A 27,135-nucleotide genomic window follows, 5' to 3' on the forward strand; every position below is an offset into this window, starting at 1 on the left:
AAGGCATTAGAAAAGGGAACTCTAATGCGGTCATATCGGATGGATTTAGGCGCCATAAGATCATAGTAATGCTGTACAAGATTGACATGTTACATATAGTGGTTGGGTTGTGAAGCAACTTGAGATCTATTGGAATAGTAATGGGCTAATAATGTGACACAGTAAAAAATAAAAAAAATAAAATCTGAATGATTACTTTTACAGTAGTTTGTTTTGCAGGCTGGCCTGGGTATGCTGTAGCTGCTGAATTTGGAGCACTACAGTGAGAATTTGATATATTAGATGATCACCAACTCCCCAACACGTCCGAAAAGTATTGGATGGACCACCATCATTTTAGAGGACACATATAAACTGCACTATAGCTCAGTGCTGTGGGGGGCTTTACACCCCTCTAGCCCACACATGGCATTAAATGGGGCAGTGGTGGCTCAGTGGTTAGAGCGCCAGGCTATTGATAACAGCGTTGCGGGTTCGATTCCCGGGCTCGGCAAGCTGCCACTGTTTGGCCCTTGAGCAAGGCCCTTTACCCTCTCTGTTCCCTGGGCGCTGGAGCTGGCTGCCCACCGCTCTGGGTGTGTGTGTGTACTCACTGCCCCTAGTTCACTAGTGTGTGTGTGTGTGTTCACTACCACAGATGGGTTAAATGCGGAGGACACATTACACAGTACAGTGACAAAAACTGTTTATTTGCTTATTTGGTTTTTCTGAACTGGTAATGGAAACCTATCAGGTATATTTTTAACCACTCCTATACTTCCTGCATCACGCTAGAGTCGAGACGCCACAACGGCAAACCAGATTCTTTGTTTAGTAAATTACTACACCCAAAGTGGAGTGCACATGAAATCAAGACAGTCCAAACAAAGGGGAAAAAATCAGTAATGTGAAGACAAGTCAAACTGAACAAGTGACTTTTTGACAGATGCTGTTGAGTCCCAAAGTAGCTGCAAATAGTTCTTTGCCAAAATTAGCCAAAGATTGAGCTGAAGTCGAGAACAGCTTCAGTAATGAGAAATTACACTCTCTGCTAAGCTGGAAGAATACAAAGAGTGCTGTACAATGAAAGCACAATGACCTTGCCTCCTGCCTACCAAGGGACAATGAGTGAGCCTGTCACACTTACACTGGCACGTGAACACACTCCTACCTCTACCAAGTTCTTTTTTTCATTCTTTTTTTTCCAGCCGTTTCAATTTGTAGTTTAATTCACTTTACGTTTGTGCTGTCATTTTCTTATTGCTAGGCTTGAGCCCATGTGACAATAGTATTGTGAATCGCAGATCAAATTGGACGATTTAGATGTCAATCTTTTTTTCCTTTTCTTTTAGTGTGTCTTTCCTTTAATGTGTTTACTTGTCCAGATTAGTCTAATCATGTCTGGCTGAAGTGATTCAGAGAAACACTTTACAAGTGCTTGTAAAACTGAAAGCCTTTTATGCCTTTTCACGGTGTCAGTGCCTTCCCCTGTGAATCGTAGACGAGGGCTTAAGTGGTTTTGTCCTTGTGGTTACCCGATGGATGCTAATAAGAACACAAAACTAAGCCTATGTTTGTTATTAATAGAAAATAACAATAGGCTACATTAACAGTAAAGGAAAGCCCTTCACCTTATATTCCGTTGAACAATGGGGGTGGCTACTTTGTGATCTGATGCGATGATGTGCTCAGTTAAAGGGTGTCACTTTTCCCCTCAACAAAATAGTAAGAGCAGACCTATGGACGCTTGGATGGGTGTTTGGTTCTTAACTTGGTGCCTTCAACCATAGACGCAGGTCCTCTACTTTGGGTATGGTGCCCTGTAGCACTTCAGACTGCATTCACTTTGAATGTGCTACGACCGCAAACCGTTTCATACAAAATGACCAGAAATTTGAGAGTGGGCGTGGCTAAATAAGGTGGATAATAACACACAACCCAGCTCCAGAGTCCAGGGTAGTAATATAGTAGGCTATGGCTGTTAATGTTGTACAAGCAGTGATTTCAAAGGCTGATGTATTAAACCTACAGCAAGAAACTGCCAAACCACAGACGTGCAGATTGTTAGGGTACAGGTTTTCGAGTGCTGATTTTTGTGACTGTTGATACGTGGCTAAGCTGCAGTAGGCTGAATAATTAGATTTTTTAGATATTTAGATAGATATTTAGATAAACTCGAGGGCAGGTTTCCAATTTTAACATTAAGGCCCTTTGTGTGCCTGTACTTCAATTATTTCCCTCAAATAACTTTCATAGCAGCTAATATAATAATAATAATAATAATAAGAAGAAGAAGAATATTCAGTAGATATTGAATAGGCCTACTCAGGAGTTACTAAATAATAGGTCTTCAGGCCATGCTCTAAACTCTAAAAGGATAGTAATTAAAAAAGTCTTCTTTTTTGGTGCTACGTAGAGCCATTTTCAGAAGGCTCTATTTACAAAAGAAAGGGGTTCAAAGAGCCATGAAAGCATCCAAATGATTCTTTAAGTTGTCATGTTTCTGTATTGAGCCATTGCCTTCTCTGAAGAAGCCTTGAAGACCCTTTTTTGTTAGAGTTAAATGGTTCAAGTGGTTAACAAACACATTGGTGAATCAATAATGAGACTGTGGTTAAAGACTGGCCTCATTATTTGGAGCATAGTAATTCTCATTTGATACCATGATTCATCCAAACACCCACAGAAGCTCTCATGTGGAACGTGACATTTTGACTCCTTTGCCTATTGTGGCCTTACCAGTACCAGTACGGCAAAGCCGGCAGCGACAGGTTAGCAAGCGACGTATTGTGCAGACCTAGTGCTCTTTAAGTGACTTGAGTCATTTATTATGGTATTCGTAAGGTGTGTAAGCAATCCCTCGGCGTGGTGTGCTAATATGCAAGTGTACTCATACTTGTCATGCCAATGGGTTGGCCTGATTTGAACTAGAGGGAGAGCAGAGTGCCGAGCTTGCATTAAAACCTAATGGATGCTTGCCCTTCCTCTTGCTTCACAGATTTCTTCTTGGCTGCCTGCCTAGAGCTTCAGCTCAGAAGGACGCTGTTTGGCAGGCTGCGCTGTCCCAATTCTATCGCTTTCATGTTGGACGAGAGAAGGGAGGAAGGGAGGGTGGGGAAGAAACGGCTTATTCCAATTGAATTTATAGAAAATGCGTCTTTGTGGTTATTTTTAGTCGCATCTTGGCATATAATCCACATTCATCCGTTTGCGTGATAGCATTAGCATGCTTCTGACTCCCCCGCGTTTGCTCGGTGGTACAGGCTGTTCGCACTCATTCAGTGCAGATACGTTGACTCCTTTCTTGGATTAAATTTTGACGCCATGTTCTTTCAGAGCAGGTGGTATCCTGAACAATGCTGTAGGTGGGTGGTACACGGCTCAGGGTGGGATGTGAATGTATATAAATATATATATGGCCGATATGGTTAAATTGTATTTCAATGTTTTCCAGCCGATGGCGTTGCATGTTATTTTTCAGGCTTTCCCTTCAAAACGGAGTGATTTTCAGTGGAAGGAGGCAGTGGTTGGAATGGACAAGCCTTGTTAAATGCAGTGAGATTGGAGGTAAAGGAATTGCCAGGTAGATTAATGATGTGAACTGCAGTATTAACTGTGTGCAGTATCTGTAATAAGGCTCTCTTATTTTCACTAAATCAACACAAGGCCTCATACTTCGTTTTTGTCGTGTACTAGAAGAGGTGCTGTGTAATGTCGTGACGAAGTCTTTACCCTTCCTGTCTTGCGATTACGCAACTGCTTATGGTGGCATTCACATGCAGCATTAGCAGTAGGGCTGGGTTTTAGAATTCAGAATCTTTACAGGCCCCGCCAAATCACTACAGTAATGCAGAGTGCCGCTGATTGGCTGTCTATCTAGCGTGCCTGCTGTATGCTTTATTATCGTCAGTGGTGGTCTACAATCCCCCATGATCAGCAGATCTTTCCAACTCCATCCAAACCCACTGTTGGTGAATTAAGCTTTTAATTGACAATGACCTTCAGGAAGAGGCTCTTGAGGATGTTAATGAATGAGACATTGGGACAGTTGATATTTCTCTCCATCGTGCTCTAAAGGTAAAATTGGCTGGACATCTATTTCTAATTTCTTCTCTGAAGGATTTGGTTGAACCTGCTTTCAAAGCTCCTTAGTTGCATTACTGAGAATAAGAGGGCATAATCTCTGTGTGAATAGGTTTCAGAAACGAGCTGTTCTCTTAGTTAATAAAACATAGGGCTGTGATGCTGGTCATATTACTGCAGTGTTGCATTTATATGATGACCACCACAGTGGTTGAGCTCATTATAGTCATTGTCACAGTTCTGTTTACCGAAGCCACATGGAGAGTTGTGCTGTATAATGATAATATCGTTTACTCCTGTATATAAACCTTATAACGCTCTTTCTAAATGTCTGATGTGTCAGATTTCTCTAGTACACGACCAAATAAGCTCATTCATTCATGTGCATGTCAGACACAGTGTAGAGGTGCATGGGAGCTCCCTGATTAGTGATGGCAAGCTCTGAAAACAGGTGGGGAAAAACAGGCCCACTGTGCAACTTCAGCGACATGCTGAGTTCATATGAATTTATGTATATTTGTATTTATATTTTGTCTTCCTGTCCGTCCAACAACTGTCACTCAATCAGAGCCATTCTCGTCTAAACGCTTAAGTGAGGTTTCAGTCAGCCGTCCTTAGCTAATGCTAACCTCTCTCTCCTGATTCACAGGAGTTTTAACATTTTTGTCAGGCTGACGGTGTAATGTATGTAATCATTGATTAAAAAATGTTGCCGCTATTCACTTAGTTTGTGACCCAGTTACAGTATGGGAGCCGCGTACACCGTGATTAATATATTATGATTATGAACAGAGCAGTTCAATAGTTTGGTAACTTTTATTAATAATTTATAAATAGTTCTGACCAGAGGAGGATGGGTCTGGTCCCCCTTGTGAGTCTTTGTTCCTCCCAAGGTTTCTTCCTCCAGCTCTGAGGAAGTTTTTCCTTGCCACTGTCGCCGTTGGCTTGCTCTCTGGGGGTCTTGGATCCTTCATGTCTTCTTATGTTATTTCTTTTTTTTCTGTCTTTTACTAATTACTAATTATGTAAAGCTGCTTTGTGACAACAGCAGTTGTAAAAAGCACTATACAAATACATTTGACTTGACTTGACTATACACAGGACCATCTACGCTACTTTCACAGCTTATGCTATACACTCCCCCCTGCAGTAATACTGTATACCGTAATAGTTTGAGACAATATGACTGTATGCCCAACCGTACTAAAAGATAACTACTGCAGCATTGGAAATCAGGAGTTTGACTCCTCCCCTTCCTTAAAAGAGTGTAATTGGAAGTGCTGTTTAAACTACCATGATGTACACAACCTTTCCCATTGATTTAATAAATAGAAGCCTTGCTTACTACTTGATTACCACTGTCTCTAGAAAGCTAAAATATGGACACTCATTATAGGGCACCTTTAGCTTATCTTCATGATGCATAGAAAAATATGGAAATGTCATATATTTAAATGTATTTTACAAGACCGTTCCTAATTTACACATTTATACAGCTGCAGGCAAACATGGCAGTTCATTGCTATAGACTGGTTTTGGGGCTTCTCTGCAGTATTTTAGTATCTGCAGGCTGCTTGCTGTTTGGGCAAAGGCTAGGTTTTTGTGGGTGTGGATGTATACAGTCTCCTATGCATTTTTATTATGGGAACCCTGTTTAATGTTCCCCCCCCTTGCGCTCCTAAAGCCATTTTTTTGGGTCATATATATAAACATGTATTTATAGAAGTCATAAAATGTCCGAGCACTGTAGGTACGAGTTTGTCCTCCCCAGTGTTTGCTTCCATTTTTGTGCGCGGAGACGACGGGCTGAAAATACCTTGTTCTCAGAATACGCTCGCTGCGGTAGCTGTACATTATTTATAGCTTCACTTTTCATTTTTTCCGAGTGACCTCATTTTCGGGCGGCAGTGCAGCTCGAGCTCCGAGGATGATGAGTTTGACAGGGACCGCAGAGCTGAGTGGAGCGATAAAGAACAGACGCAGCTCAGCCATCTTCACTCAACCCTCTGCAATTGGTGGCGGGGGGCAGTGTACATCCCTCATTCCGCTTAGGGGTCAACGCATTCCTCCGTCGGCAGGACTGAGGACGACTGCCCTCTTGACGTATTGAAGGTGGTTTTCACAGTTTGTCTGTTGAGAACACGCAAACGGCCTTTGTAATATTAATGGGTAATAAATAGCGACTGGTGTGAAGCAGTGTGTGTGTGTGTGTGTGTGGGGGGGGGTATTGGTATTGTTGAGAAGAGAAGGGAAGGGCATGGGGACGGCCTTCCCACAGGATGTTCTCTCAGTTGCAGCAGGAACCTGTCTGGAAACCCTGCGCTTTGAAGTGGTTTTCCCTCCGCAGGGAGATGCCGCAGAAATCCGGCGCAGTTTATATGAACCCTTAAAAGTTCCAGCACACTGTGAAGTCTGATGATGATGCCAGAATTGTCAATACATGTTACAGCGTGCTTTGATTGGGGAGGTTAGCTGAGCCGGTTCAGATCCACAACCTTTTACTCACCCTTTATGTAGTCCCTGTAGAGACATACTGCCAATAGACTGGGACTCTGGAGGAGATAAACATATACCTGTTGGCAACATGCCTAATGCCAGGCGTGGGCTAGAGGGGTATAAAGGATCCCAGCATTGAGCTGTGGGGCAGTGGAGCGGTGTTCTCTTGAAAAATGGTGCTCTAATACCTTTAAGGATGAGCTGGGGGGTTGGGGAGAACTTTAGTAACGCTCCTGCCTCTTACTGCAATCAAATCCTCACAACAGTGCTCCAAAATGTAGTAGAAAGCCCTCCCTGGACAGTAGAAACAGCTATTTCAAAAAAGCAGAATGAGCAGTTTTTCATAAGCTGGATTTCTTTTTGGGGGGAAAAAACAAATAAAAAACAAGCAGGTGTCCCAATACTTTTGTCCATATTGTGTCATATTTGGCATTTTAGGCAGCAAGTAAAATGGGCAGGTTGTGATGACTAGACAACTGGAAAAGGACATCTCCACAACAGCAGGTCTTGTGGGGTGACGAGGTCATGGGCACCCAAGGCTCATAACTTACAGGGCTTAAAGAATCAGCTGCTAACAGCTTGGTCCGAGATACCACAGGATTCCTTCAGAGGTCTTGTGGAGTCCATGCCTTGATGGGACCAACATAATATTAATCAGATAGTTTGAATGTTATGGCTGATTGGTGTAAATAACGGTCACACGTCAGAAACCACGTAAGGAAGTCTGTCTGAGATAACTTAACAAGCCGACGCGGTTTGAGGCAAGTTAATGCCAATTGTTTGAATATTTAAGAGGCCGCCCTCCCAGGGCTTCCCTGCGAATAGCTGATGATGTAATTATCCATCATGCCTTGCCGGTGAGAGATTGTCCATCGCCGCTGGCTCTTCAGAGATGAAGATGTGCTCAACTGCCATACAGGCTGGGTGCTGTAGTGTTGCGTAGCGAGTGTGTGTGTGTGTGTGTGTGTGTGTGTATATATATATATATATATATATATATATATATATATATATATATATATATATATATATATATATATATATATATATATATATATATATATATATAAGCTGTCTAGCTCCTTGTTATTTTCAGGAGCAGTCGTGGCTAAAATTAACGCTTCCAATTGCAGCCCCCAAATGGCGTTCCTTACAGTAGACCAAGGCTCCGCGGGTCTCCCAGAGACTCTGCTATATTTACGCATCTGCCTTGAAAGCGCACACACACACACACACACACACACACACACACACACACAAATTGATATCATGAGGCATGGCTAGCCACAATCTGCCTTTTATCTGGGCTCTCCCCGAGAGCAACGCGTTCCAACCGCCGACGTGGAAACAAAGGAGCGAGTGTCTGAACTGAAGTGGTTTCCTGCGAGTCCTGCAACGGGCCTGCCAAAGCTTCAGAGATGGACGTGTCCCATTAGAGCCGCTTCAGGGCTTTTGTTTATAGTCCTGTGCCATACACGGTTTCATTGGACTGCAGTCAGACACTTAGCATGTAAGTAACCTATCAGCCATAAAGCCCTCCTAGCTGAATATGGCTCACATGCATTACATAATAGCTTTCCTTCCTGCCGTTACAGCCTTAGAGTGTGGATAACGTGTGTGTGTGTGTGTGTGTGTGTGTGTGTGTGTGTGTGTGTGTGTGTGTGTCCTTATTTTAGAAGTCGTCTGTATGATAGACGCTGCAGGCAGGTGGATGCCTATTGGTGGTTATTTGTGCACGTCTTCTTAGCAACTTCACAGGCTGCTTGTGTGTATGTTTTTGTGTTTATGAATTGCGTTTCTTTTTGGTTAGTGAGGTTAGTTAGTTGCTTTAATTATTAGAGATGTCCTGGTCAGATCCAGTAGGTTGGGTTGGCACCGATTCAGGCATATTTCAGTGGATTGAGTATCGACTATTTTAAGCCTGATCCAGTTCTGATCCTTTGTTTTTACCGCTGTGTTGTAGCAGAACGCCCCCTGGCTTTCTCTTGATGCCACTGACAGACATTACGTACAGCCCTCAGCAGTGAAAAGGTTCTCAGAAGGTAAACAAGCAGTCTGTGGTGTGGAACAATTTTTTTTTTCAGTGAATTTCAGTGCTTTGACGGTGTATAGGCTGCCTTTCCTCTAGACGTTTGTCTATTTTCTGCTTTTGCATAAAGCATGTAGGGAAATGGAAGGGAGCAACCACAAAGTCTGATAAAAGCTCATTTGCCAGACGCATTATATAAATAGTAATGATGTCAGTAGTAATTGGTTTTTAAATGGACAGATATGAGGATGAGCACACTTCAGATTGGAGGTGTTTATATGATGGATGTACAGTAGATATGATTATACAGTGGCTAATTGAGCTAATGTCATTGTGTGGTAAAATATATTTATATTAAGTATATTAAACAGTTTTAATGAATGTAAACCTGCATATCTTGAGGGCTATGCGTTCAGGTGTGTGTGTGTGTGTGTATGTGTGTGTGTTTTATCCACATGCTATATATCCTTGGCCAAGGTCTATTGGGTACTTGGCTGTAATGCACCCAAGGTTTATAGTCTAGTCTGTTTTTTCCAACACTGACTCTAATGATCTGACATTATAATTTGTGTGTGTGTGTATGTGTGTGTGCGCACGCACTGTGCCGAAGCTGAAGGTCATGATGACGAATGTGAAAAGCTGCAGTGCTGCCTGGCTGGGAGAGCGAGAGACTGGGAGAGCGAGAGACTGGGAGAGCGAGAGACTGGGAGAGCGAGAGACTGGGAGAGCGAGAGACTGGGAGAGCGAGAGACTGGGAGAGCGGAACAAAGGCACTCCTGTCTGTCTTTTGATGTCTAATGGCACAGATTGGCTCCCACAATCAGACCAACGTCAGCATGTTCCCGTCTCTGACGAGCGGGCAAACGAATAAACCAGCTCTTCCGTCGCCTCCTCACACACTCAGAACTGTTCTACTGCTTTTTCCCTCTCCCCCCTCCCTCCCCAGCAGAAAAACATGAACAAAGAGAATAGTGGAGAATCACTCGCGTGCTCTCATTTTTGCTCTCTCTATTGGTGTCTTTTCTATCTCCCTCATTTTGTCTCTTCTCTTTTTCTTCGTCTCTCACTCTTTCGCTCTCTCTCTCTCTCTCTCTCTCGCTCTTTTTCCTGTTTTTGTCTCACCCTTACTCCCCCCCCCTTCTTAACTCTTGCTCTCATGCTCTCAGTCCCTCACTTTCTCTCTTCTCTTTTTCTTCGTCTCTTGCTCTTTTTCCTGTTTTTGTCTCTCCCTTCCCCCCCCTTCTTAACTCTTTCTCTCATGCTCTCAGTCCCTTGCTTTCTCGATGTCACATTCTCTTTCTCATTCTGATTCTCTCTCTCTGCATTTTGTCTTTCTCTTTCGCTCTCTGTCTCTCTCTCTCTCTCTCTCTCTCTCTCTCTCTCTCTCTCTCTCTCTCTCTCTCACGGTCTTTCGCTCTCTGGAATGGTGGGGTTTGTGGAAATGAGGGCAGGAGTGGGGGTGGGTGGGGTGGTGGTTGAAAGAGGGAGATGAGTTGGAGAGACTGCAGATCTGAGCTGTGCAGATGGAGATGAGTAAGGCTTATCCCTAGTCTTGGTGTGTGTGTGTATGTGTGTGTGTGTATGTGTGTGTGTGTAGTCTACCTGCCTGCTGGCGTGCCAGTACAGTACAGCAGAGCAGGGGATTTGTCTTTACATGTGCATTGTGCACTAACTCTGAGCAAAACTAGCCCCTTTGTGTTTCCACTTGGACTCTTTGTGCGGGTGCCTCGTCATAGTGCTGTGTGGGTGTGTGTGTGTTCGTGCTGGTGTCGAACAGAAGTGACTGAGTGCTAGTTTAGTTTTAGTGAACTGCAGTGGATGTGCTGGCCAGGCTGTCTCTCAGTGCAGGCTCTGTGTGTGTGTGTGTGAGTGTGAGAGTGGCAGATGGAGAGCAGGGTGTTAGCTCAGAGCTCTGAGAGGGATTTTAGGGTCAGCTGGCTGGGACAGGCCCGGGTGAATAGGAGACGGGAGCTGCTCCCTCTGCCTCCTCGCTCAACTGGGCTGTAACTCCTGTGCTGCTCTTTTGCATTATATTTGGACATGGGTTATTATAGTGTTATTATTGTTATCCAGGGGAGGGGGGGGGGAGTAAAGTGTATTATCAAGGACTCCCTAATGCATTTTCAATGAAAAGAGACCATTTGATTGTGTGACTGAGGCTGGACTTAAAGCCTGGTCACCAAAATATCCTCAGCTCTTGACCTACTTACTACAGTACAGTGCAGTGCATTGAGTTTTATAATAAAACTGTGTGTGTAACTGCTGTGATAGGGCCAGTAGCCGATTTGGTGCATCAGCATCTCTCAGCTGAGGAGGTAACTTGGTGATTAGCATGCTTACTAACTTGCCAGTAAAATCCCAGATAGGTGATGATATAGTCTCCTGACTGACCGTATGTGTAGTCTAATAAACGCAGTTGGGGACTGTTGTGCTCAGGTATGTTGGAGGTATGTGTAATGTTAGCATTTCCTTAGTTTTCCTTCAGCCTTCCCTTGCTGCTTGCAGCATGACTAAAGCAACATTCATATTTTGACACTTTTAAAGCCTCTCAATTCCAGGGATGCAGTGGTATTCGGGAGAAAAACATATGCAGGATAAAATATATGGGATTTGGGGCATTTCTGTTGACCATAGTTCAGACCCATTCATATCTGTAAGAGAGAGATCAAATGAAGACCTGGAATGGACTTGGAGTGGACTAGGGAAAGCTCTTCAATTAAACACAGCTAATTTTAAGATTTTGACCTCTGAAGTAGACCTAGTAGGTCTTTAATTTACAAAATCTGAAGCAAAAGCTGATGCTACTGGCCCATGTTACCTTTCTCCAGGCCCGGGAGTCAACGGCCGAGCATTCAAAATGGAGCCGAGAGGGAGAGTAATGGTGACCTCAGCACGGAGAGGCAGCTTTAGCCAATTACCCAGTGTCCAGCCCTGCGAAGATTTGCTGGGTGACATCTCAGGACAGGTTGAGTGTGTAGAGTAGCAGGCAGGCAGCTGGCAGACAGATTAGCAGGCTCCATGCAGGCTCTGCAGCCAAAGGGGGATATTCCTGGGCCATTCACTGCTGTCAGTCACTCCACTTTAATCCACACCAACCACTCCCCTGCCGCTTCTACCAGCCCAACATTACACTGCAGTATTGATCAGGACCGAATAAAAGCCAGCGGACTAAAATTCCCCGTCCACGGCAACGCCAAACCTGTTCGGTTACCTCTCAAGGCTTGAGCGGGCAGTGCTTTGTCTGCAGACAGGAATCACAGCGGGGCGGAACCGTTACCCACTCTGCGTGGTGATTTGAATAGGCAAAATTATCATGCAAAATTAGCAGCACACAAATGAAAAGCTGCATTAGATGAAGCGTCAGTGTGAGTAGCGTAAGCTCTTTGCATTCGGCAGGCAGAGGCACAGAAACTACAGAGGCATCTGCAGAGTTTTTACCAGCAGCAGGTTAAATTTGATGCTTTATGCAGGCTCTTGCCGTCACGTTCTTCACTGCGTGTAATACTTGTAATCTCAGCGTATTGCCAGTGTGTGTGAGGACGGTTGCAATCAGAGCTAAAAAGGTGGGACCCTTTTTTTTTTTCTTTTTTTTTTTATGACAATTTTGGTAAATTTGACTTGTAAATGCTGTCAGTCAAAAGCAGACATACAAGATTTTTGTTCAGACAGTGATTATAAATGGTGTACTGATTCAGGATCGTAAACGTTGGCTTCTTTTTGATGGACCACCAGGTTTCCAACAAGAAGAATGTATTTTTGAAGTAAATGAGCAAATATGCAGCACGTTCCGTAACCACTTTCGGGTGCTTCCTGACGAGAAGTGCCATTCAGCCATTCAAGTGTGAACTGTTCAGCGCATTGAGCAATAGTTAGCAGAGAGGCTCAGTCATACTGGCCATTACGATAACTTGGAAGTGGTGTAAGAGCTTGAGAGCAAAAGTCTGAAGTTCTTCTGAGGAGTTGCTCAAACATGCACTACATATTACAGCAGACCTGAGGAGCACAGAGGTTCTAGTTTGGTATGGGATTGGATATCACGCTGGTATACCCTGGTAAAGAGAGGGGAGGGAGCGTACCAACAACTGTGCTGAACCCACTGATTTAGTTGCTCTGCTCTGATGATTTGACAAACTAAGAAAAGCAGTCATAATTGTCTGGTAGGAGCATTGCTCAAAGACTTCTTATCTCTAAGGTTCTCTTCGACAGATGATAACTAGCTTTGTAGCGTTTCATTATGAGCACGCTTTGTGGTGTTTTGGCAGTTGTAGCATGTTTGGAGGGCCAAACCCAGACTGTGTTTGACTGCACTACTTGGAGTGTTTAAGCTCAACTACAGGGAATGTGTGAGAATGTTTGGAAAGGTGTAGGATGGCTTAAACCTCCCTTTTAAACAGTGTTTTCACTGTTTACACTATCAAGCACCAGTATTTACTTCCTTCAGTGATCACACAAGCCAGCATCTTCATTTGCTGCCCTTTGTTTTATTTGAATGAAAATGTATCCCGATAAACTATTACCAAGTGGAACTTCCATTATGGCCATTGCTATAGACCAATCAATCATAATATTAAAACCACCTGACCTGTGGTATCTGTCACCAAAACGTCAGCAGCAGATTTAGTGGATCACATCAGTGAGCCTTGGGTGCTCATTGCCCTGTTGTAGATGTTCTGACCCAGTTGTTTATCCATATTCTGGCTCTTGTCAAAGTGGCTCAGCTTCTTAGGCTTGCCCATTTGTCCTGCTTTTAACACATCACGTTCAAGAACTGACTGCTCGCTAGCTGCCTTAAAAGGAGACCTCCATTAATCATGATCATCTAATTGGTCAGAATGGAGATTCATAGTATCTGTATCTTGTGATATCAGTAGAAACCGTGGGGTTGGTTATCTGAGGGGGAAAGTAGAATCCAGTTCTGAATCGCGTCTAGTCTGTGTGGCGTGATTACGTTATGCCGTGTGTTTCATTCTGTGGAGCAGCGCTGAGAGAGTGTTTGAGTAGTTTGAGCAGATAGCCTGCTAGGCGTGTGGACTAGGCCATTGATTGCAGGAAATTGTGTGTGGCTTTAAAAAAATAAATAAAAAAATCAAAGTCTAGGGCTCTGCTTTAACTTGTACTCTAGCTGGTGCACTGTTCAGCAGCCGGTCTCTTTGGTGTCTCGTTTTACATCTCCCGTCACGTTAGCCTGAGCGTGACTTTGCCGTCCTTGCCAGGGGAGTGGCTGCTGTACTGAAAGCTAAAGCTGAATACCCCTAATAGCTCACTCAGCTGAGCGTGATACAGACTGTTTTTGGGCATTCTGGACATTCACAGTACAGCACATGTTACAGTATTTAGTTTTTACTCGGTCAGTTTGAACAGACAGTCCGTTGTTTTTTTTTTTGTTTGTTTGTTTTTAAGCATTCAACCATTGGATTCTTTAATATGCTAATAACACTAAGCAACATCATGACAACCACCTGAAATACCATAGCAATCACTATTATACTCTACTATACTATATAAAGTACTATAATGCTCATCCTGCAAACACTTAGCAACACCATATATATATACCCACCACCTATCAAGACCATAGCAGCTATTTTGCAACAACAAATCAACCACTTGGCAACACCACACAAACCGTCTAGCAACACCTTAGCAATCACTTCGGAGACCATAGCAGCCACCTGGCAACACCACACAAACCACCCAGCAACCACTTCTCAACACCATAGCAACCACCTGGGATACCAGATCCACCACTTAGCAGCACCTCAGTGACCACTTGGCAACACCATAGCAACCACTCTGCAAAACCCGAACAACCGCCGGAGATATCATAGTTACCACTTACTGACTGAAAGCACTGTGCAGTCTCTCTGAATGTGAAAGTGGTTTCTCGAGGTTTCTTCGAGGACTTAAAGCTGTGTGTGTGTGTGTCAGAGAGGGTAAGTCAGCCTGCTTGGTGCTTGAAAGCGGAAAGTTTGGCTGTGCTGCGGTTTTAATGAGGCTGCGTGCGTATTGAAAAATTGAGCGCGTGGTTGTGATTTGAGGCTCCTTCAGGGATCGGCCGCTCTGACGTTTCTCTGAGTGGAAGTGGGCTTTGATCATGGCGGAGCGCTCTCCGGGCTTCTCTCTGAGCATGACAGCCCCGCTGCCAACAGCACACTGCAGCACACACTCCATGCACAGCGAGAGCGAGAGAGCAAGCAAGCAAGCAAGGGGGAAGGAAAAGAGGGAGCAAGAGAAAGAGAGAAACAGAGGGGAAGGAGAGAAGGCGAAGAAGGGAGAAGAGACAGAAGAGAAAGAGAGGAAGGTTGGAAAAAGGGAGATGCAGCGAGCAAGATAAAAGGGAGGGAGCGAGAGAGAGAGAACATGAGGAAAAAATGAGAGAGATGAAGGGAAAGATAGGTAAGAAGAAGGGGGGGTAAATGAGCGAGCGAGATGGAGGGAGAAGAGAGGGAGAAGAAAAGAGACGGATGAAAGGGAAAAGGGGGGTGATAGATGGAGGAATAGACGAGGACAGACAGGTGGAGGGGAAGAAAAGAGAGAGAGGGAGAGACTGAAGGGGGAAGAGAGTGAGTGTGGGAGGAAGGTAAAAGGAGGGCAGACAGGAAAGAGAATGCAGAGAGTAAAAGAGAGGTGATGAGATGGGAAGGAGAGAGTGATATTGGTCTGTATTCAGGGAGAGAGAGGTTGTTTCTCCTATCTGAGTGTGTGTGTGTGTGTGTGTGTGTGTGTGTGTGTGTGTGTGTGTGTGTGTGTGTGTGTGTGTGTGGTTATCTGTCTGTGTTCTGCTGTTGTAGTTGTTGTTCTTTACAAGGTCTCTCTGCTGTGTGCTGTATCACACTGGGGCGACTTTGAACACTTACTTGTGCCCTTGAGGCGACCCGTGGCCAGTGGACTGTAGAAAGAGAACTTCCATCCAGCCTTAATATCTGCCTCCTGACTGTTCCACACACACACACACACCTGTTACGCACTCACTGTTACAATGCGTTCTAATTGCATTATTACTAATGACTTTGCGTACATTAGTGTTCACTTAACCATTGCCAAACCTCTCTTTAAGGAAGCCCAATGACAACATTTATTTGGGTAACTGTGTTTATGTAAAAAGTATATGTATAACTCCCAATTACGTCCTAGAATAAATCTAAAATGAATGGAAGTGAAATAACATAACTAACCAAGAAAACTGAAGAATTTTTTATAGTAAAATCATTTGTGAAGTGTAATTAATAAAAGTAACATTTTCTATGTGAGAGAAAGTAAGAACAGCCCCTCGTTTATTACAATGAGATTTTATATTTTATTTAAACCTCATTTAGTTTAGTTTGCTCTTTATCATTGAAGCGAGATCAGCAGATCACAAAATGTTCACTGAAGTCTTCAGCAATCCTCCAGCAAATCTGATCCACAGTTAGCTTCTGCCACAGCCGAAGTCAAAGCAGCAGCTTCATCAGAAAGAGACCACACACACGTTTGATTGTCATGGGAGGTGCGCAAGAAGGAAACACCTAGGCACCTAGGGAACACCTGGACGAAGACCAGGACATCTGGAGAAATGTGCTTTGGAGAAATTTATCCAAAGTGCAGTTATTTGTACACAGTAACAGAGACATGTTTGGCGTAAACCAGACACAGCATTTGAGCACAAGAACCCATATCAGCTGTGAAGCATGGAGGTGAAAATGTGATGGTTTGGGGCCTGGAGAGCCCTACTGCAGAACATAGAATCCACCAGGAATTCTTTATCGTATCAGAGGGGGCTTGAGGAAAATGTAAGATCTGTCTAACAACTGAGCTGAAACGTCACATGGCTGAAAGATTTCTGCCTGGAGGAGTGGGACTCTCTCCGAGTTGAGGTCAGTGACTGATGGAGCATTATAGGATGAGCTAGAATAAGTTATTTCAGCCAATAATACAGTACTTGAGTAAATGATGTAATCTCCAGAAGGCATGCTCTTTAGAGAGGGGGAGTGGGCGGAGTGCGATGCAAAAGTTTGGGCATCCTTAGAAATTTGGGCTTGCATACCTTTTACCAGGGGCTAAGGCCTTAATTAGCTTTTTATGGCTTGTTAGGCCTATAAGAAGATTTCAGGTAGCTGCTATCTGCCATTTGTTAATTACATTACAAACTGAGGTGACCAAGAAAACCTTCAGAGAGAACTGCTCATAATCTTGTTTAGACATCTGACCTTCAGGATGACCTGGCAGCCTCTGGAGTGGTGGTGCACTATTCTACTGTGCACTGACACCTGTTCAGCCAAGACCTTCATCAGAAGAAAACTTTTCTTGTGTCCCCTTTTGTTAGTGTGTAGTGATTCTACATGTAACTCTACCTATCTACTGTTTTTGCATGTTTATATTGTGGTCTTTTTGGCCCTCGATCCGATGACAAAAACTGCTCTTTGGGGCCCCCAAGACAAAAAATGTGGGCGTCTCTGCCTAGGGGCTTCAGTCCTTTTTGCAGTACTAAAAGTTCAGGGCAGAGGTTTGGTGTCTGTGTCGGTCTGTGTGAGAGAGCACTACTAGAGTTAGAGTGTGGTAACTGTAATACAGGTGTAATGTTGGCAACTGAACCGTATGTAAATAAATGGGGGGGGGCAACTTTGTGTTACACTGTAAACTTTACAGTATCAACAGAGAGTGCTCTTTTGGGCACTCTCTACGTGTGTGTGTGTGTGTGTGTGTGTGTGTGTGTGTGTGTGTGTGTGTGTGTGTGTGTGTGTGTGTGTGTGTGTGTGTGTGAATCTGGAAGCAACCGTTTGGCTACCTGTGATGAGATTAGTTACACTGTACACACCACCGCCCTTTTCCTGCTAACCACACACATACACACACCCCTCAGTGCTACCCCCCCTTCTCTCTCTCTCTCTCTCTCTCTCTCATTCACTCTCTCTCTCTCTCTCTCTCTCTCTCTCTCTCTCTCTCTCTCTCTCTCTCTCTCTCTCTCTCTCTCTCTCTCTCTTTCTTTCTTTCACTCTCTCTGAGGAGCTCCCACAAATAAGTGTCTGTAAAAAAAAAAAAAAAAAAGGCTCGACAGCTGAAGGAGACTGAGAGAGAGAGAGAGAGAGAGAGAGAGAGAGAGAGAGAGGAGAGAGAGAGAGAGAGAGAGAGAGAGAGAGAGAGAGAGAGAGAGAGAGAGAGAGAGAGATAGAGAGAGGGAGGGAGATACAGAGAGAGAAAGAGAGAGAACATAAGGAGGAGAGAGGACAGGAAAAAAAGAGAAGAGAAGAAAAGGAGGGCCTGTACTCTATTTTTTTTTTTCTCGTTTTTTTTTTCCCCGTGTGTGTGTGTGTGTGTGTGTGTGTGTGTGTGTGTGTGTGTGTGTGTGTGTGTGTGCGTGGGTCTGAAGAGCTTCCTGTTGGCTGCAGTGCGTGTACATGCGCGTGTGTGTGTGTGTGTGTGTGAGAGAGAGAGAGAGAGAGAGAGAGCGCAGAACAGTCAAGCGCTTGTGTAAGCAGGAGGAAGCGGGCGGCTCTGACCCAGATCCAGTCGAGCCTCCGGAACCCTCGGACGCAACGAGAGAGGGAGAGACGTGGAGGGGGTGTGTGCGAGTGTGGGAGAGCGAGCGAGAGAGAGACGAGCGAAGTGAGTGAGTAAGTGAGGGAGAGTGGCTTTGCTTCTCCTTCCACTCGTCCTTCTCCTTGCCCTGTTTTCTCTCAGCTCTGCGGCAGTCGCCTTTTTTCTCTTCTTTTTTTTTCCTCCACTTTCTCCTGGTCAGCCACTTAAAATGTCGGCCATGCGGCCGGCGCCGGGGCGAACACCCTGTCCTCTCGGAGCTCGTCATTTTGGCTTTTAATGACCCTCCTTTAAAGAAGCCTTTCGGGAAAACAGGCTGCTGTCGTTCCTTTGCCAACCGAGCGAGGACTTTTCCTTCGTGACCCGAGACAGCTCTGCTCTGGACATGTGAGACGCTCCTGATTTTTGGATTTTCAGCTCATTTCCGAGGCTGGCAAATCAGAAGAGAGGTAATATTAATAATAATAATAATAATAATAATAATAATAATAAAAATGATGATGATCTATTTGCGTAGATGTTTGGTTGTCTTGTACCCTGTCAGCTGGGTCAGCGCTGAAGTTTGTCGTTTAAGGGTTAACTTCAGGCTGTGTCGCGTTCACGCCCTTTTTCTTCTTTCGGGAACAGTGTTTTGAGAACAGTTTGGACACGTGCGCTCCGTCCTCGCAGGATGTTTGTGGGCTGGAGTGTGCGGTGGCGTCTGCAGCGGACATTTTGCTTCTGTGCGTTAAGAGATGAGTTATATTTTAACCTGCTTCTTCTTCTTCCTCTTCTTCGTGGGCTTGTCTACGTCAGCAGCCTTGTTGTGTAATAGCAGGCAGCAGGCGGAGAGCCATCTTGATTTATCCCTCTGTGTGTGTGTGTGTGTGGGTGGATGGTGAGGGAGGGGGGGTGGTGGGAGGTACTGCAAGGGACTTTTCCTGCCTAGTGCTTATTGAATCACTGCAGTGCATAGACAAGCTGTGTGTGTGTGTCTGTGTGTGTGTGTGTGTGTGTGTGTGTGTGTGTGTGTGTGTGTGTGTGTGTGTGTGTGTGTGTGTGTGCGCGCGCGCCAGAGAGAGAATCCAGACATGGTGTTTTCAGCCAGTGCAGCTGTGTGGAAAGCCCCTGGGCAGTGTTAGGGTTTTGATGAAGGGACAACGCTGTGGAGGGCCCGGAGGCTCGTCCAGGCAAACTGAAGGTAGTGCTGGGAGCCAGGACTGACCACTTCCTTTAAGGTAACACTCCAGCGTTTCTAAGCCTGATGGTAGTCACGTCTGTAGACCACTCTTTGAGAGAATAAAAATCCTCTTCGTCCAAATACACGTATGATTGAAGCCCATGAGCAAGAGCTTCAGAGCTGGAGCTACAGTGACCGCCCGGTGGCTTCTGTTAGGAGTATGTTTTCTAGAGCAGGTGCAGGAAATCACATCGGAAATGTCACTGCTGCTGATGTACTATCTGATAGAGATGCAGCAGATAGGCATTATGTTAAAAAAACAAAACACTGGAGAAGGCCATGTCTGCCGTCCGACAACAGCGAGCAAGTCTGTGTGTGATTGTTGGCTGTTTCTAGAGTGATTCACTCTTGTTCACACAATTCACCGTTGTTCTGGGTGGTGTTCACACTGTAGTAGGGTGTTCTGTCCTCGTTCATGCTATAGTAGGGTTTTCAACAGCAGGGTGTTCTACTCTCATTCACACTGTAGTACAGTTCTATCTTCTCTGTAGTACAGAGGTTAAACTTGCGTACACGCTTCTGGAATGACCTTCCCTGTTACACACTTGTAGGATGGCCTACCCTCATTTACACTGTATTTGGGTGTTCTTGTTCACACTATTCTGCAATGTTATACCCTTACCCACACTGTAGTAGGGTGCTCTGCCCCCATTTACACTGTAGTAGGGTGCTCTGCCCCCATTTACACTGTAGTAGGGTGCTCTGCCCCATTTACACTGTAGTAGGGTGCTCTAGCCTCATTTACACTGTAGTAGGGTGCTCTAGCCTTCATTTACGCTGTAGTAGGGTGCTCTGTCCCCATTTACACTGTAGTAGGGTGCTCTACCCTCATTTACACTGTAGTAGGGTGCTCTAGCCTTCATTTATGCTGTAGTAGGGTGCTCTGCCCCCCATTTACACTGTAGTAGGGTGCTCTATCCTTCGTTCACACTGTAGTAGGGTGCCCTATCCTTCATTTACACTGTAGTAGGGTGCCCTATCCTTCATTTACACTGTAGTAGGGTGCCCTATCCTTCATTTACACTGTAGTAGGGTGCTCTACCCTCATTTACACTGTAGTAGGGTGCTCTAGCCTTCATTTATGCTGTAGTAGGGTGTTCTACCCTCATTTACACTGTAGTAGGGTGCTCTTTCCCTCATTTACACTGTAGTAGGGTGCTCTACCCTCATTTACCCTGTAGTAGGGTGTTCTACCTTCATTTACACTGTAGTAGGGTGCTCTATCCCTCATTTACCCTGTAGTAGGGTGTTCTACCTTTACACTGTAGTAAGGTGCCCTATCCCTCATTTACACTGTAGTAGGGTGCTCTATCCCTCATTTACCCTGTAGTAGGGTGTTCTACCTTTACACTGTAGTAAGGTGCCCTATCCCTCATTTACACTGTAGTAGGGTGCTCTATCCCTCATTTACCCTGTAGTAGGGTGCTCTACCTTTACACTGTAGTAGGGTGCTCTATCCCTCATTTACCCTGTAGTAGGGTGCTCTACCTTTACACTGTAGTAGGGTGCTCTATCCCTCATTTACACTGTAGTAGGGTGCTCTATCCCTCATTTACCCTGTAGTAGGGTGCTCTATCCCTCATTTACCCTGTAGTAGGGTGTTCTACCTTTACACTGTAGTAGGGTGCTCTACCCTCATTTACACTGTAGTAGGGTGCTCTAGCCTTCATTTATGCTGTAGTAGGGTGCTCTGCCCCCATTTACACTGTAGTAGGGTGCTCTATCCTTCGTTCACACTGTAGTAGGGTGTTCTACCTTCATTTACACTGTAGTAAGGTGCCCTATCCCTCATTTACACTGTAGTAGGGTGCTCTATCCCTCATTTACCCTGTAGTAGGGTGTTCTACCTTTACACTGTAGTAAGGTGCCCTATCCCTCATTTACACTGTAGTAGGGTGCTCTATCCCTCATTTACCCTGTAGTAGGGTGCTCTATCCCTCATTTACCCTGTAGTAGGGTGTTCTACCTTTACACTGTAGTAGGGTGCTCTATCCCTCATTTACACTGTAGTAGGGTGCTCTATCCCTCATTTACCCTGTAGTAGGGTGCTCTATCCCTTATTTACACAGCTGTAGAATGTTCTGTCCAGACTGTTCAGTTGGTTCATCAGTTCAAACTCTACAGGAGTAAATGTCTAACTACTGGTCTTTATTATGGGCTGTGAGGTCATTGAACCTGGGCTTGATGGTTTATGATAGAGCAGACATGCGTGTGAAGTAACTTCAGTCTGCTTGTATAATGTTTATAGTGTGAACTCGTTTATTTCAATCACAAATTCACATCCCTGTTATAGTGTTCTCCTGATTTCCCAATGTAGGGCAGGTCTTTCTTGGTCGTCTCCTTCTCTCTCTCCCTCTCTCTCTCACTCACTCTTTGCCCCCCCCCCCCCCCCCCCCCCCTTCTCTTGATGCAGTTGAAGGTAAAGTCTAGACACAGGGATGGAGCACTGTGTAATCTGGCTGATCCACAGAGACATGCACTTCTGAACTGTGTGTGTGTGTGTGTGTGTGTGTGTGTGTGTGTGTGTGTGTGTGTGTGTGTGTGTGTGTGTGTGTGTGTGTGTGTGTGTGGAAGGAAATGGGGTAGGGCTGCACTATGACCCATTTAGCCAACAGCTCCTCAATGCAGCTCTGTCCAGAGTGTGGCTGTTTGTAATTATGCCTTCTCATACACACACACACACAGAGTGTATTGGGACTGTGGCGTTGAAACGCCTCTGGTATTTTAAAGTCATTCAGCTTTGAGTTGACTCATCACTAAGGTCATCACAGTTCAGAGTGGTTGAAGGTCGAAGAGATTAAAGTGTGTTTGTGCCGTTAGTGGGTGTGATGAGGTGATAGTGGCGGGGCCTAAGTGCGCTCTGTTGTCTACCACACATACACACGCGCACACACACATACTTACTGTTTTGGAGATGGATGTTTTTTGCGCAACAGCACCTACAGTTGTTTTCAGTTAGATTACATGTATATATCTCTCTTGCTCATTCTCGCTCTCACATGGTGAGTGAAGTTCCCATGTATCTAGAGCAAGGCAGGTCTCTCCACACACACACACACACACACACACACACACACTCACAAGCTCGTACACAGACGTAAAGCTTTGTGGCACTACACAGGAGCTCAGGAGACAGGAAGTGTTCCTATGGCCTTAAGAGGAAACACTGCAAAAGTTCATTCCTCAGCTCTCTCGCTCAGGTCTGTGCCACTGAAGCTATCAGGCTAACGTAGCAAGCAGGTAATGGAAGCTTTATACTCCACCAGTTAGCATCATGCTAGCTCCACGCCATAAGTAACTCGAGCTAGATCCAATGAGGTGATGGGTTGGACTTGCCGCCTGAGTGTGTGATTAACTCGGATTGCAGATCTGAGTGCAGTGTAGGTTAGGAAGAGTGTGTGTGTGTGTGTGAGATGTGTGGTGTGTACGGGAGTGACCTGAATACGCCCGCTGTCTGAAGGGAAACTTGCCTCTGAATGTCTTTAAGATTCAGCGACAACAGGAAAGTTGTTTTTCTTCCTGTCTCTCATGAAGCACTTTAGTGTGATTTGCTTTACATAATGAAAGACGTGTCACCCATCTTCGGAGAAGATTGCTTGTGACAGCTTGTGTGTGTGTGTGTGTGTGTGTGTGTGTGTGTGTGTGTGTGTGTGTGTGTGTGTGTGTGTGTGTGTGTGTGTGTGTGTGTGTGTGTGTGTGTGTAGTAAGAAATCAAAAACAGTAGTTCAGCATAGATTTATAGCCAGAGCAGCAGCACAAACACCACCAAGAATAACTGTGATGTTAAAGAGAAAAGCATAGATCATGATGCAGGAGAACGTCCTGTATAGGTATCCAGGCGCCCCTTTAAATTAGTGTGTTAGGTTGCTTCCATTGTCTGGTTGTAACTCTCCATAGAAAAGCACAGCTAATCGAATGGGGTTCTCTGGAGCAGCCACACATGACCTTAAGGTCACCGTGCCTGATGCATGCCAAGCATGAGCTAAAGAGGTTAAAGAGCTCTCCAGCTTGTGGAGCTGTGGAACAGTATCCTCTGAAAACATAGAGCTCCATCCATCTGGTTTATGATCCAGAACTAATCATCCGACGTCAGTACCCGTCCTCACCAATGCTTGGGTTGTGTCCTCACGACAACGTTCCAGCATCTAATGTGTAAAGCATTTCCAAAAGCGTAGTAGACAAAACAAAACACCTACTAGTCCCTTGACTTCAGCAGAAGCGTTCAGATCTACAGATGTCTACAGACGTCTGATTAGGATCATTGAGTAATAGTATGGAGTGTGTGTAGGCCACGCTCAGCTTTTCTAACAGTGTTTATCTCTTATCAACTGATTCACAGCAGGGTGAACTGTGTGGGTGTGTGTGACCGTAGCTCGTGTTCCTCCCTGACCTTCATCAGATATGGGCCTCCCATTTCCCCTCTGCCTGCTGAAACGTTTCGGAGAGTGATGGAAGCGCCGGGCGCTCCGCATCACTTAGCTATGCATGAGCTCCAGCCAGTCTTTCTTCTTTACATTCCAGTGCACTCAGCCTTATAAAATATTTACTGCCGAATTACAGGCAGCCTCCCAGCGCCCGCCAAGGACAATATTTTTAGAATTGCTTTGTCTGCTAGCAGCTGCCTCTCTGCTTTCTCTGAACAGAAAGCACCTACAATGACACCCCCCCCCCCCCCCCCCCCCACACACACACACACACACACGCACATTTTTTAAAGCATTAGCAGTTGGAAGGAGTGTTTATTGGTGTCATCATGTGTGTTTGTTGTGGTGGTTGTTTTCTTTTCTGCTCTTTGCTTAGCTTCTATTTCACAGCGAGTGGACAAATCGAAACAGTCCAGAATTAGAAGCTTGTTAACATAACATAAAATCAGTGTTAAAAGCATAGTGGAGCGATGGATTTCACATTTTAGTACAGTCTACAGGATTCAGTCCATTTTTACATTTTTGCCCTGAGAAGAAATGACATGAAGCATGCAGAGTAAAAAAAAAAAAGTAACAACTCGTGGTTATAAGTAGAGATGGACTGATCTGAGTTTTTTTATGGGGCGATACTGATCAGCGATCGCATTTCAGCTCGATCAGCAAGCCGCAGTTACCAATCAAGGACGGGTCTGGATACCACATTAACCAGCTAATCTAGGCAAACTTGGTTATGCATCATCGTGCAGGGCTTTTGTAAACCGCCAGTCTGGTTCCGTCCTGGTTCTACGTGTAGTGGTTGAGTGAGGAACTGCAGGGGCCTGTGACTGCGAGGCCTTGCACAACACTGCAGCAACTCGCGAAATATGGATTGTATAACTCATGACCTGCTCTCTAGAAATATCGCAAATATATGCTGAAAGCCGGCCTGTATAGATACATAGCCAATTGATCGACAATTGGACTGGTTTGGTTGGAAGCGAATGCTTTGAATGAATTACCCGAGCTTCGCGTTACCACATCAAGTCATTTATTACTGCTTTTACAGTGTTTCACAGTATTACTGTTTACTTTTTTTAAACAGTAATAAAAACGTCTGATTGCTGGCTGCTTATTTAGATCAAAATAGTCTGATTCTCATCTTTGCTGCTTCTGATTGTGAACCCAAATGAGTCACTTGATTGTGATGCTAAAATATCACATTGCCTTTCCTTACATACGAGAATTAGTAGGTACAGATGTCTGGAAAAAAACTGCTGGCTTCAACCCCTTAGACTCTGTATGTAAGCCCACAGTCATTTCATTCTAACTTTCTTACTGTCACCATTAACATCAGTTTCATAGGCCCTAAAATAGAACCATGTGAAACTCCCAAGATTTGCTTTTACCAAATAATTCACAATAGTTTATGCATTAGGATTAAAAACTGAATTGTAAACCTAGAGATTCATTTAAAATGGCAAAATTTGAAGCCTAGTACCTTTTAAGGAAGCATGGGATTGGTCTCTGGTATTGGCAGTATTTGTATCCGAATCAAATCTCTAATGTGAGGTTTCTTACAGCAGTGGCGATACCATGGTGTTTTTTGTGTGTGTGTGTGTGTGTGTGTGTGTGTGTGTGTGTGTGTGTGTGTGTGTGTGTGTGTGTGTGTGTGTGTGTGTGTTTTATTAAATAGCCTGACTCCCAGTGCTCACTAATCATAGTGTGTCTGCCTGTCTGTGCTTTACGAGTGAAAGGTAGCTCCCTAATGACAAGTGGCAGATGTGACCCAAATTGCAGTGACACAAGGAAGCTTGTGTGTGTGTGTGTTTGGTTTGAGGTCAGACATTTTCTTAGACATTACAGGACTGTTTGTCTGACCAGCTCTGAACTTCACATCATAGTCAATACAGCTAATGAACCGTGGTGTGCATCACCAAAAGGTCCTGCATTAGTGATGTTAGCATGTGCTAGCACTTTCGCTAACACACACGCCCACACACGCTCACTGCTGTGAAACCACAGCTCCACCTGCATGGGCCCCGCCAACTGAACCCACCAACACAAGTGTTGTTATTTAGTGTCTTTTAAGGTCCCCCACCACCACCACAGCTTCACACTTTGCATGCCTCCAGCAGCTGCACCAGCCTGTGTGTTTTCCGGGGGTTTGTATTGTGTGTAAATGTTTTCATTACGGTGAGGAAGTGCTGGTTTTTCCTTTAAGATGCGTACCAGGTCGGCTTCTATATTTATCTGCCCTAGAAAGAAAGAAAAAAGAGCCAGTGCTACTGTAGCCTTGTTTCAACTCCCAAAGCCACTGGGTACACAAGCCATGCTCAACATTCACCAGCCTCCACAGCTGCAAAAATACTCTTAGCTTTCCCGAAATATGCCAGTACAGTGCAGTTTGCGACATGTTCATTATTGTGATAAAGTACAGTGCAGTATTGCACTCGCATGTATCCTTATTGTAACCAATTGTACAGGCATATATCCTCGCTTTAGAGGAGGAAAGGAGTCATTTTAGAGCATTTCTATTGGTCCGTTTATCAAGTAACGTAAAAATAATGTAAAGAAAAACTGATACTTGTGGAAATAAACTGTGTCTGTCTATGTCTGACTACCACTGTGGCTCAGGGGTCACAAGTTAGAATCCCAAGCCTTGCTGCTTTGCAATCAGTGACCGGAGTCTGAGAGAGCACAATTGGCCAAGATCTCTTCAGGTGGGTAGGCAGCGCTGTCTCGCCTTATCACTCTTTAGCAATGTTGTCCAGCCCAGGTGCGGCTTCCTCCAAGCGTGTTGGCTGCCAGGCAATGCTACTTTGAAAAGAGGCACTGGCTGGCTCTGCATGTATCGGAGGAGATGTGTGTTAAGTCTTTACCCTCCTCCTAGTGCAAAGGGGAAGTACGGACAGGTGGGTTAATTTTCCGCACCAAATTGGGGGGGTAACTAGCTTGTTACCAAATCCCGATCCCATTAAAACGAAACCTTATATGCGCCGTGCATGGTTAAGAACCCACCTGGCAAGGTTATGCCTTCACCACGCGTCCCGTCCTTTTTGCGGCTTCCTGTATTCAGCAGGTCGCGGGCAGTCATGCTGTTAATTTCAGATTGAAATTGAAGTGCGAGGCGTGGCTGTCGTTCACCTTTTGTGACATTACCAAAAATATTCCCCCCAGGACTTTTATTCATGTATCTAATGAATAGCAGCACAGTGTAATTAAAGCTGAGGCAGTAATCGGGAGTTTTATTACAGTGTGTCAGTACATCAGAGATGTGCCAAACGCCCCCCATCCCCCCCTCCCCCTGCAATCCACCCCCTCTACCTCCCCCACTGGCCAAACACAGTCTCCTTTATAGAGCTGCTTATTTTAGCTGTGTTAACCTGCTGCTTGTCCTTTTCTTGGCCCCTGTT

At 44.9% G+C, this 27,135-nt stretch overlaps 1 protein-coding gene across 4 annotated transcripts in view; it reads left to right on the forward strand.

Moving 5' to 3' along the window:
- Positions 1 to 27,135, forward strand: part of jmjd1cb (jumonji domain containing 1Cb) — a 151,948-nt gene that overhangs the window by 72,914 nt on the left and 51,899 nt on the right. Inside the window, exon 1 of one of the 4 annotated variants that reach the window (XM_072667766.1) lies at positions 18,470 to 18,549. The exons of the other annotated variants lie outside the window; for them this stretch is intronic. The gene's annotated coding sequence lies outside the window, so the exon portion shown is untranslated. Of the gene's footprint in view, positions 1 to 18,469; positions 18,550 to 27,135 lie in introns of those variants that run through there. 4 annotated transcript variants of the gene reach the window in all.

Source organism: Salminus brasiliensis, chromosome 22 (assembly GCF_030463535.1).
Source record: "Salminus brasiliensis chromosome 22, fSalBra1.hap2, whole genome shotgun sequence".
Taxonomy (NCBI): domain Eukaryota; kingdom Metazoa; phylum Chordata; class Actinopteri; order Characiformes; family Bryconidae; genus Salminus; species Salminus brasiliensis.